Below are 11,063 nucleotides of genomic sequence, written 5' to 3'. Positions count from 1 at the left end.
AATTTCTTTTCAGGTATCTTACAATCAAAAGGAATCAAACATGAATTAACATTAAGCCACACATTTATATGCGCAACAAAAAAAATTATGTAACCAGTGTGGGGGGAAAAAAATTCTTATGGCCTTGTTACAAGTTATTCGCTGCCATCTGCTGGACAGTAGTTGACACTACATAGTGATTTTCTCGTCTTCACAGGCTCTGTTAGTCATTATAAAGCGTGGACACAAGATTTGAAACTAATGTTAACACAAGTATGTGCAGTGGTAAATAGATGAAGGATGAGTAACTTTCACTGACTTGAGACAGAGACCTTTTTAGTAGGGGTGCAACGATACACAAAATTCACGGTTCGATATTTTTTCGATACAAAAAAAATGTTCATGCCTTTTTAATTTGTCATTTATTAAAATTATAAATATATATTTTAACTCAAAAGTACAGTTTTTAAATTTAATGTTGCTGAAACAAAAGTAATTAAAAAAATAAATATATCACTGTGATTGAGGAATCACTCATCTTTGGAAAAGAGAGTTTATTACAGAGAAATGGCTCTTTCCAAAATAAAAGCTATACTATACGCTTCTTCTGGGCTATATTCTCAGCAGCATATTGTAGCGGGTCAGGGCTGTTCGGGGTTCTGTTTGTATAGTTATGTTTTGTTTATGTTGCCATAGTGACGGGTGACGCCCTCTCGCTGCGACGGTGTGTCCTTCCGGGGTCAGAGGGCGCCCTGTGTGTTGTTGTTGTTGCTGTGCGGTTGCCACGCTGAGCAGTTAGCTAGCGGCAGTGTTCTTCTGCAGATGTCAATAAACGGCTGTGCTCCCTGGTTAGCTCACGGGAAGCAAGACCAAACGACACCTCCGTCTCCTCGTTGTCTGAGCTCGCCACATTGGTGTCAGAAGTGGGATGATGGTGGCACCCCATGTTCTGACCCGAGTGACTTTTCCCCTGCCGGTCGTGACCGGCCAGTGCGCCAAAAGAAGGCACCTGGACATTTGCAAAGTGAAAGCAAAAAACAAGCGCAAATTCAAACGCGATTTCAATATGTCACATATTGACAGTGGCTCACCGATGCCAATGACATAATTACCCAGCTACATTTCCGAAAGAATGCAAAAGCATTGACATATATTTTTCCTTCCTACAATAGCCCGACGGGCAGGGCAGAGATAGATTTTGGTAGCCCGACTGGAAAAATCGCTAGCCCCGGGACGTCGGGCTAGCGATTTTGCAAGCCCTGTGTTACAGGCATGGCCCTTTAAGGATGAAGCCTGATGGGAAATGTATTCGGGATGTGTGTTAGCGGGACTGCCTGGTGTGTGTGTGTGTGTGTGTGTGAAGAGAGAGAGCGGAGAAGGGGGAAAAGTACCGGTTAGCTACAGAAGAGACGGAAAGAAAATAAATAAAAGGAATATAATAACTCCCTCAACAGCCAGAGTTGTGTCGGCGATGCTCGCTGTGAGTAAACTGTTTCAGCCCACTGTACGCGGTGTTCGTGCCTTAGAGAAGAAATAAAGTTCGGTGAAGCAGTTTCCTACGCCTCCTTCGATCTTTTTGCTAGCGGAGTTGACCTGTATAGTAAGCTGTTACCGGCTACGAGTCAGTTACGGAACCTTCAAGTAACTGCCAGAGGTTTCCTTACTACGGTCCGGGGCCGCGGATCTGGCGCGGTAACACCTGTATCTGATTGAGGAATCACTCATCTTTGGAAAAGAGAGTTTATTACAGAGAAATGGCTCTTTCCAAAATAAAAGCTATACTATACGCTTCTTCTGGGCTATATTCTCAGCAGCATATTGTAGCGGGACAGGGCTGTTCGGGGTTCTGTTTGTACAGTTATGTTTTGTTTATGTTGCCATAGTGACGGGTGACGCCCTCTTGCTGCGACGGTGTGTCCTTCCGGGGTCAGAGGGCGCCCTGTGTGTTGTTGTTGTTGCTGTGCGGTTGCCACGCTGAGCAGTTAGCTAGCGGCAGTGTTCTTCTGCAGATGTCAATAAACGGCTGTGCTCCCTGGCTAGCTCACGGGAAGCAAGACCAAACGACACCTCCGTCTCCTCGTTGTCTGAGTTCGCCACATTGGTGTCAGAAGTGGGATGATGGTGGCAGCCCATGTTCTGACCCGAGTGACTTTTCCCCCGCCGGTCGTGACCGGCCGGTGCGCCAAAAGAAGGCACCTGGACATTTGCAGGACTTTGTGTGGGGCAATGGGGTCGTCGTGGACGACTGACCCCTTAGGTGGGGGCTATGTAGCGGGTCAGGGCTGTTCGGGGTTCTGTTTGTACAGTTAAGTTTTGCTTATGTTGCCATAGTGACGGGTGACGCCTTCTCGCTGCGACGGTGTGTCCTTCCGGGGTCAGAGGGCGCTCTGTGTGTTGTTGTTGCCGCGCTGAGCAGTTAGCTAGCAGCAGTGTTCTTCTGCAGATGTCAATAAACGGCTGTGCTCCCTGGCTAGGGAAGCAAGACCAAACGATACCTCCGTCTCCACCTTGTCTGAGCTCGCCACAATATTAAACATATCAGGTCCCCATAAGGAGAATCATGTGCTAACGGCTGTCTAAATGACCCGGGTAAAGTTTGTAGCATGCATGCTTGTTGTTTTTGTCTGCTTCCACTTGTCTTTGCACTAGGATGATGTCGGCGTAAATGTGCAGTCATATTCGTTGTGTTCCCACTAGTGCTGTCAGCGTTAATCTCGTTGAAATGACGTTAACGCCACAACACGGCAAATCTCCATTAACGAGCTACCCCTGCGTGGGGCTAGACGGCTAACACGTTAACGAGCTAACTGCGCGCTAACACACTAGTTCCCACCCATGTAATTGAGCATTGCATGGCACATCCAACATACTGTTTTACTTTAGTCCATGACCAAAATAATTCCAAACGCCAGATCTGAATGAGGGTGGGGGAGGTTCAATTTGCCATGTTGCAAGGAGAGCTTAACTTCTGTCTCGCTAGCTTGCCCTGCTCTCTTCCTTCTGATGATGCTGTCTGTGTTGAGCGCTCAGTGGATCTGCGCTTGACAGTGCAGCCTAGGCGGAGTAGTCGAACGCAGATTCACTGAGCGCTCAACACAGACAGCAATCGTCAGAAGGAAAGTTGATAAAATAAATTGCAAATTTTGTATTGTTCGATACATATGCGTACCGAACCGAAAGCACTGTATCGAACGGTTCAATATCGATACGAGTATCGTTGCACCCCTACTTTTTAGTGATTCTTTGTGAAGATGCCAACGAGGAGCTGTTTGTGTACATGCCCATCTTGCATCCATATTAACACATAAAAACCGGTGTACCTGACAAAGTGGTTACCTATCTAATCAGCCAATCACATGGCAGCAAGTCGACACATTTAGTCATGCAGAAACCGAGCATCAGAATGGGGAGAAAAAGGTGACAGAAGGGAAGAATGTGGCATGATTGTTGGTGTCAGAAGGGCCGATCTGAGTATTTCAGAAACTGCTGATCTACTGGGATTTTCCCACACATCCATCTCTAAGATTTTTGGGGAATCGTCCAAATATCCAGTGAGCACAGCTGCTCTGAATGAAAATGCCTTGCTGAAGGGAGTCCAACCTGACCACTGCTCAGCCAAACCATTATTCAGAGTCTGAAAGATTTAAAGGAAAGCGCAAGAGGGTATGGAGAGCTGATTTGTTTTTACCATGCCAAACATGACTTGTAGCTATATTAAACATAAATACTGTACAGCCTATTAATATATTAATATGATGATTTTTTTTCTGGGTATTTTCTTACTAAAAGGCAGATGTGTGTCATCGGTATTGACTCATCTTAGGACTGACAAGAGAACAGTGTTCTATATCACATTAATTATTCTACTGTGGAAGCAGCACAAACAAACATTATTAACAGTAACAAGACATTAGGGACATTGAAAATCCCTCTTATATTACACTTCAGTGTGTTAAAAAAAATTACTGAATGTTGCAGTATAATGACTTCATTTCCTTTTAATCACCTTTCTCTAAATGAGAGCAGAGCGTATGGTCCCAACAGAGTGGAGCCAAGGAAAGAGCATTATAGTTGGTGTATCAAGTGCTGTGTGTGCTATTTCGTCTTCTTCTGCAGGGTGAACAAATAACAGGGCTGATGTACTGCTTATGAGGTAATGTTAAGCCTACAGTGCACTTATATAACGTGCTATTGAGATGCTTATTACATGTTTGTTACCTGATTATTACAGTCCAAAAGGGAGGAGCCATCAGTTCAAATTTAAACAGATGATGCTATTCAGTTTCGCTTTCTGAATTTCTTTATTGCTAAAAGTTGGGAAATCTGTCACAGTACATGTAAAACTGTCACATTACATTATAAAAGTGCAACTAGTTAATTCCACAAAGAGAAGAAAACTTCAAAGCCACTGCAGCAGCACAGTTCAGCTGATCAAACAGCCTGTCCACAAAGAGAACAGGTCCAGCAGAGCTCAAAGTGCAAATCAACTTTGGTCATTAATTTGAGTCATTTTTTTACCCACAGTATTGGATTTTAGGTGCCTGGTAAATCCCATTTTAACAGTTATAACTCAATAATGTCTGTGGAAAATATTATTATAAAATATACGTCAGTGATGGGCTTATATGGTATAATATACAGCCAGATCATCAGCTTCTTCAAGTAGCATGTGCTAATGACAGATAAAGATACCTGTTGAACAAAAAAAAAAAAAAAAATCTGCTCTGTTTGTCTGCAGCTCTCTGGAAGATAATTCCACACATAGTGAGGCAATTTCCATTCAAAGTCATATTTCTAAACCTTAAATAAATTGCTATTGTAAACACTTAGTTAAACATGTTGAATCTTTGGAGTTAATGGAGCAGAGTGTGCAAAATCCTTGCTGAATTAAAACAAGGAGTTGAGATAAATGGCTGAATTCAGCAGCAACAGTGCCCTCTGAACATGACAAACTGCATCCATTATCGATGCATGCATTCATAATACATTAAAACTTCGGTATAAACAAGTGTATCATGACAGATAGCGTCTGCAGTTTTCTTTCATAATTCAGCTCCAATTGATCTCTGCAGTCCAGCAGAATGAGCCCTTTGTGTTTTTATATAAAGACCTACAGGGCTCGTGCATTAGATTAAATACAGTCCTATGTATATCAATTCTTGGGATAGCAACAGGGGAGAGTGAAGGAACCGGTTTTCCTCAAAGACGCCTTCATTAAGTGTATAAAAAACATTTGCATTTCAGTTCTCACAAGAAGTGAAATCCTGCTCACCATGAATATTACCACATCTAAAAATGCTATTTTTAACCAGGGGTCTGGATGGGACCAAAAGCTATAGGCATGAGAGAAGAGATGGGGAGTCACAGGGGCAATTGCCTCTGCATGCCTGGATGTGGGTAATGTGACTCTTCTAGTAGCACACAAAAAGGAATTTATTAAACGGGACAATTGTAGCAAAGACCACAGGAACATCTTTAGTTTCAAACACATGCTGTTCTCTGCAGTATGCAAATATACATCTTGCGCAGCCACACAACTTTTAAAGGTGGTGAACCCACAACATATACTCAATGCACACTTTATTAGGTACACTTGTTCAACTGCTCATTAATGCAAATAATCATCGAATGCATCTAAACAGCAGTAATCAAATATATTTTTGCATGTATATTTTGCGGGTATAGGAAGAATGAGGAAGAAAAGTTTTTTTTTATATCACTTTATATGTGGCGCACTTGATGGGGACAGATGGGCTGATCTGCTGGGATTTTCCCACTCAACCATCTTTAGGGTTTTACAGAGTGGTTAGAAAAACCGTTAACCTAATCACTTTTCAGTTGAACTAATCAGTGGTTTTGCATCTTTCTTCGTAGATTATATGTTAATGTATGCAGCACTGCGTTTCTTGTACCTAACCAGGTCCATCCTCCTCACTAAAAGTTGATGGGATTCAATTAGGGTCAGTATTCCTCCTAGTTCTGCAGTCATTATTAGAGCACAGGACTACCTACTGATGTTTTGCTTCTTTAACCCTGAAACATCTCAGGGTGGTGGAGCAGCAGTTGAGATGTCTCCTTTCTACGCCCTGCAGCTGGCCCTGGGATCCCAGAGGTGCTGCTCTGGTATAACCTCTGCAACCAACTTTTTCTAGGAATGTGAAAAGCTCGATTTAAAGGAAGGATAAGTGATGACCGGGATGACAGTCTTGGTCAGAGAAGGTTCCCAGAGGCGATTTTCTCTGGGAACCTGAGAGCACGGTTGAGATCCACTCCCAAGATCAGCTTTCACCTCGCGGGAACACTAGGGACCGTGTCTACTGTGAGCTGACGTGGGCCTGATCCTCCTTCCTGATGAAATGGATCTGCCTCTGGGATGTTACTGCACTGTTGCTATTTCCCTCCAGCCTTGTACCTCCAGTATTTCGGCCAGCTTATGCAGAACCTGGATGTGTTGCTGTCTATACCGGCAGCCTCAACAGAAAGGCCCACATTGTCGTTCTGTTGAGTATCACTTCCCAGGCTGTCTATCTCCCTTGATGCTGGCCAACAGCCTTGATTTTGTATGAGTCCTCTTCCACCTGCATCACCTCAGAGATCACCAGATCTTTTCTCTTCTTCTTGGGAGCTTTGGACCAAACCTTGGGTGTGGGCCACCATCCAAGACCCATCCTGCCTGGTTGAGGCACACCTGCAATCTCCTGGTGCTTCAATAAGCCGATGGCTTAATCAACTATCTGCGTCTCAACATATGAAAGTCTCGTCAGAACATTTAAAATTTTTTTGTAGTTTTATTAAACTCTTAAAGCTTTTATTTTTTTATCAGTAAAATATTATTTTTAATGAACTTTTATGGGGTTTTTTGTAGTTTTTTTTTCTTTTATTTGTTTATTTATTAATTTTTTTTATTATTTTTGTTTTGCATTAGTATTGAAACTAAGGACAACCTTAGTAATTTGTGACCTTACCTTATTACAACCAGGATTATCATTATAAGACTAATGTAACAGACAGTGGTAGAGTCTGTGTAAAGCTGAACGGCATCATTTTGTATTACAGAGAGTGGTTTGTTTTTCACCAGACAGTCGGGAAAACAGGAAAAAATGTGCTGCAGGGAGCGGGACTGCTGCAGTCTCTCATGAACAAACTGAAGGTCGACAGGCTGTGTGTGTGTCTGTGTGTGTGTGTGTGTGTGTGTGTGTGTGTGTGTGTGTGTGTGTGTGAGAGAGAGAGAGAGTGCGTGTCTACATCTTAGAGATGAGCTACTGAAGAAACTTTATCTTTCGTACTTGTAAGCATGACAAAATCTACTCATAAAGTGAGATATAATCTCTATTTTCTCATACGATGTATTCAAAATAGAGATTAATAGATATTGTTGAATTGGTTTTCCCTCAGACTATTTTAAAAGCATTTAAGGGAGTTAACTGTATACTGATTAAATTTACAAACAGCATTAAATGCTAAATAAATAGCTTAACATAATCTTTTTCTCTTTGTCAGAAAATACCAAAAAGACAAATATCTAACAAAATAACTTAAATTTTATATTAATTTTATTTACTGTGCACATCAATTAACACCAACACTTGTAAAAGTGCCAGATTTTTTTTTAAATCTGCTTATAAAAGTAAACTTGTAAAACTTGTCAGCTCAGCTCTGTGTAATTTTATCCATGTCCGCTAGGTGTCAGTGTGGAGCCACGGCACAACTAAATGAACTCTGTTGCTTTTTGTTGCCCACCTTTTTAACCTCCACTTTACCTCTGCACCGCAACTCCAAGTGGAGGTGTTTGATGGGATAGTGAAGAAGTATAACAGCAGTATAACCGGTGATAAAAAGCCAAAGATATCTCTTGATTCAACGTAAATAAAAAAATAAGTAAGCGTCGCGGGAGGGCGTGCCACCTGTGACGGCAGCTGAGTGGACGAGCTGCGAGTCTGCGCCTCTGTCAGTGCTGCGTGTCTTTCAGCGGGTGTTTGCGAGAGTGCACAGGCAGGAGTGTAAAGTCCACTTGGATTATCTGAAGCTCGAAGAAACATACATATCTTTTTCTGCGCACGAATACAGGTAAGACAGCCGAAACACTACCCGATCTCTGCAGGGATACGAGATACCTACCAAATATATGATTTAGGCTCCCCTGATAATACCTTTATATCTCTTTAGTGTCAACGGCGGTGCTATAGTAAGAGTGTCTACAGCGTGATTCTCTTTAAACAAATTACTCCTTTCAGTTATTGTTATACAGATTTCCTACATTATATTTCCTGCATGTTTAAGAATACTTACCTGTCTATTTTTCTTCTTTCTTTTTCTCATTTACATTAAAAATAAACCATTTCGGTTCATTTCTGTGTTAAAATTGAGCCTTAATTGAGAGCATACTGTGTTATAACTTAGTGGATAGGTGCGAAATCTGTTTTGCATATGAAAAAAAGCCAGCTGAGCAGTTGTGATCAGAGCAGTTTAAACACACCGTGATCGTGTTTAAGGTGCTGGAAGAGGTTGATTGATCTGATAAAGGTGGCCAGCTCCTGTCCAGCCATGGTGATCTAATCATCATTAGGCCTGCATTTAAATCTGTGTGGATCCGGTGGACCCGCTTATCTACCTGTCTATTTAAATAAAAAAAAAAAAATAAAAAATAAAAAAAATCATGACTTGAGAGGTAAGAGGAAGAAAACTGTTGGAAGACCTGTGAAAAGAAAGGTGTTATTGTTATGCAGATAGTGTCCTCGATGGTCATTTCTTGTTTAACTCAAAGGATTGGTTAGCCGTTTTTTGTTTGTTTGTTTTTTTTGTTCCTGCCTTATTAAAATGTTGATTTTTAGTCATTTCTAACCATGTTTTCTGTAATGCCTTCAGAAGCGGCCTAACTCAATATTTTGCTGTTATTGAGGTTTAGCTCAGTCCAAAGGGACAAACTTGATAAAGCTGTGTGAAAACAGGAAGCCCAGAATGAAGTCACCACCCTTTATTAATGAAAATTAACAGATTAGCCTCCTGGTTCTTTCTGCATCAAGGATTTTGCGTGTTTTGAACAGAATTATGGTGTTTTTAAGTCTTGTTTGGCCTTTTTACTTGCATGCCTATGCATCCTATTTTTTTTAGGGTGTCTCCTCATCAAATTTAAGTGCTCAGCGATAGAAAAGGTTGCCGGCAGAAAGATTGTTGAAGCTTTCTGATGCAAATCTGGATATTTCCCCCCCTAAATACTAGATTAAAATTAATTGCAAGGCTGCTACTGAGTTGAAAGATTCTGACAAATAGCACAAACAAGCTGCAGGATTATCAATGATGGCAAACAAAATCTTAATAATACAAAGCATTGCTTCTGTCAGAATGACTCCAGTGTGTTAAAGGTGGGTTTAAAGGGCTCACTGTACCCCGATTGTACAAAGTATAAATACTACAGTCCTCTGAACAAATGGAGTTCAGTTCAGCTGGCGTCCTTTTGTCACTCTGTGAAACAAGACTGTTTTAAAGCAGTCTGACTGCCAGTTGAAGCAGAGCTCAGTGGCTTTGACTATAATCTTTTCACCACTCGCACACACATCCAACTCAGCAACAGAGAGTTTGGAGTCCTTTGGGACCAGTGTTGTCTGTTGATGGAGCTGTCACCACGGAGCTCCACTATTTTCTTTTCAAGCAGGTTTATGGACGCCTCAGTTGGCTGATAAAATCCATTTCCATGAATGGATGTCATGGGACAGAAAGCCGGCAGCGAGATCAGGAGGAAGGCAGATTAGGAAGGTCGTGAGCGGTAGAGCCTCTGTGATTTCCCCTGGATTCGGCTCATTTCGTTTTCAGCATTTCATTCTCATTTCATTCTTTCAGCGTTTCCTCAAAGTTTTGATGGTGTGCTCTGTGGCCAATTAACAGCTGAAAGCTCCTGCATTCATGGGGTCTGAGGTACTCGGAGGAAATCAGGAATAATTGATTTTAGATGACAGAGAATTGGGAATGTGACAATTATGGGATTTTTCTCTGCACTGCTGAACTTTCTGACAGTATTTTACCTCCTTCCTGACTGCTTCCTCTCCTCTCTTTCATATTTTCTTTATCTTACTGTCACCTTACGGTTTCATTTCTGCGTGAACAAACCCCTGCTCCTCTGAAGATTATTAGACCACATCAGGACCGCTGTGGCTGACTGATTGAAAGGATTTGCACCATGACAGCCCATTTGAGGGATTTTGTGTGCATGAGTCAGATGAATGACTTATTACGATCCCCTCGGCGCACCTCCTTCACCACCTTTTAGAAGGAGCTCAGACAAAAGTGGGAGCCAAGTTGACGCACCTTCAGTGTTTGACAGTTCCCACGAGGGCTAGCACATGCTCAGAGGGGACGCAACAGAAATAATCAGCTCTTGCCAAAGTAAAATTGGCATTAAGGGAGCAAGATAGAGCTGTGAAACCCTATAAGAACTTTAAGGTTGGTGGAAGTGTCGTATATCTCAAATGGATTAACTCCAGGAAATAATAAAACAGGGTTTATATTATTTATATAGATTTTCCCATTTATAGTTCTTTTCCACTGGCCATTCACTCAAGTTCAGCAGAAATACTTTGAAATCTGTCACTTTTGAAGATTTAATAGATTTTTTTTTTTTGTCAAAAGAAAGAAGCATAAAGGACTTTGTTTCTTCTTTTCTATCACGTTGAGGGAGTTTAGGAGTTTTCACATTTAGGAATCTTTTTTTAATGCAGCCAACTTTAAAAAAAAGCCATTTTCATCAATCAAATATAATCTACCAATATTTGTAACAGTTTGTTTTATGTTTGAATGTTATGCACCATTGAATGCTCGTCATTATGAGTTTTAGTTGTGTAAGTCACATGGTTTTTAGTCATGAGTCTTGAATTTATCATTGTGCAAGTCTGAGAGGCACTAAAACATCTTGGTTAGGTTAGGGAAAAATATGTTTGGTTTACTATATACTACATGCACCTACGTGCACTTTTTCATATGATTACCAGAAATCTCCTATAGCAACAGGGTTCCTTTATATTTATCACCAATTACAGTGAATGATAACACATCTGCTGGACTATCATAGAGCTTCCAGGAGGGCTCCCACT

General features: G+C 41.4%; 1 protein-coding gene across 4 annotated transcripts in view; it reads left to right on the top strand.

Moving 5' to 3' along the window:
* The first annotated feature begins 7,713 nt into the window (after positions 1 to 7,713).
* Positions 7,714 to 11,063, top strand: part of LOC120714833 (semaphorin-4G-like) — a 28,315-nt gene continuing 24,965 nt past the window's right edge. For all 4 annotated transcript variants that reach the window (XR_005691516.1, XR_005691514.1, XR_005691515.1 and 1 more), the window contains exon 1: positions 7,714 to 8,046. The gene's annotated coding sequence lies outside the window, so the exon portion shown is untranslated. The remainder of the gene's footprint in view (positions 8,047 to 11,063) is intronic.

Source organism: Simochromis diagramma, unplaced genomic scaffold (assembly GCF_900408965.1).
Source record: "Simochromis diagramma unplaced genomic scaffold, fSimDia1.1 OVJJ01000421.1, whole genome shotgun sequence".
In the NCBI taxonomy this organism is placed as follows: domain Eukaryota; kingdom Metazoa; phylum Chordata; class Actinopteri; order Cichliformes; family Cichlidae; genus Simochromis; species Simochromis diagramma.
Note: the sequence above shows the minus strand (reverse complement) of the source record. Positions and strands in the feature narration are given on the sequence as shown.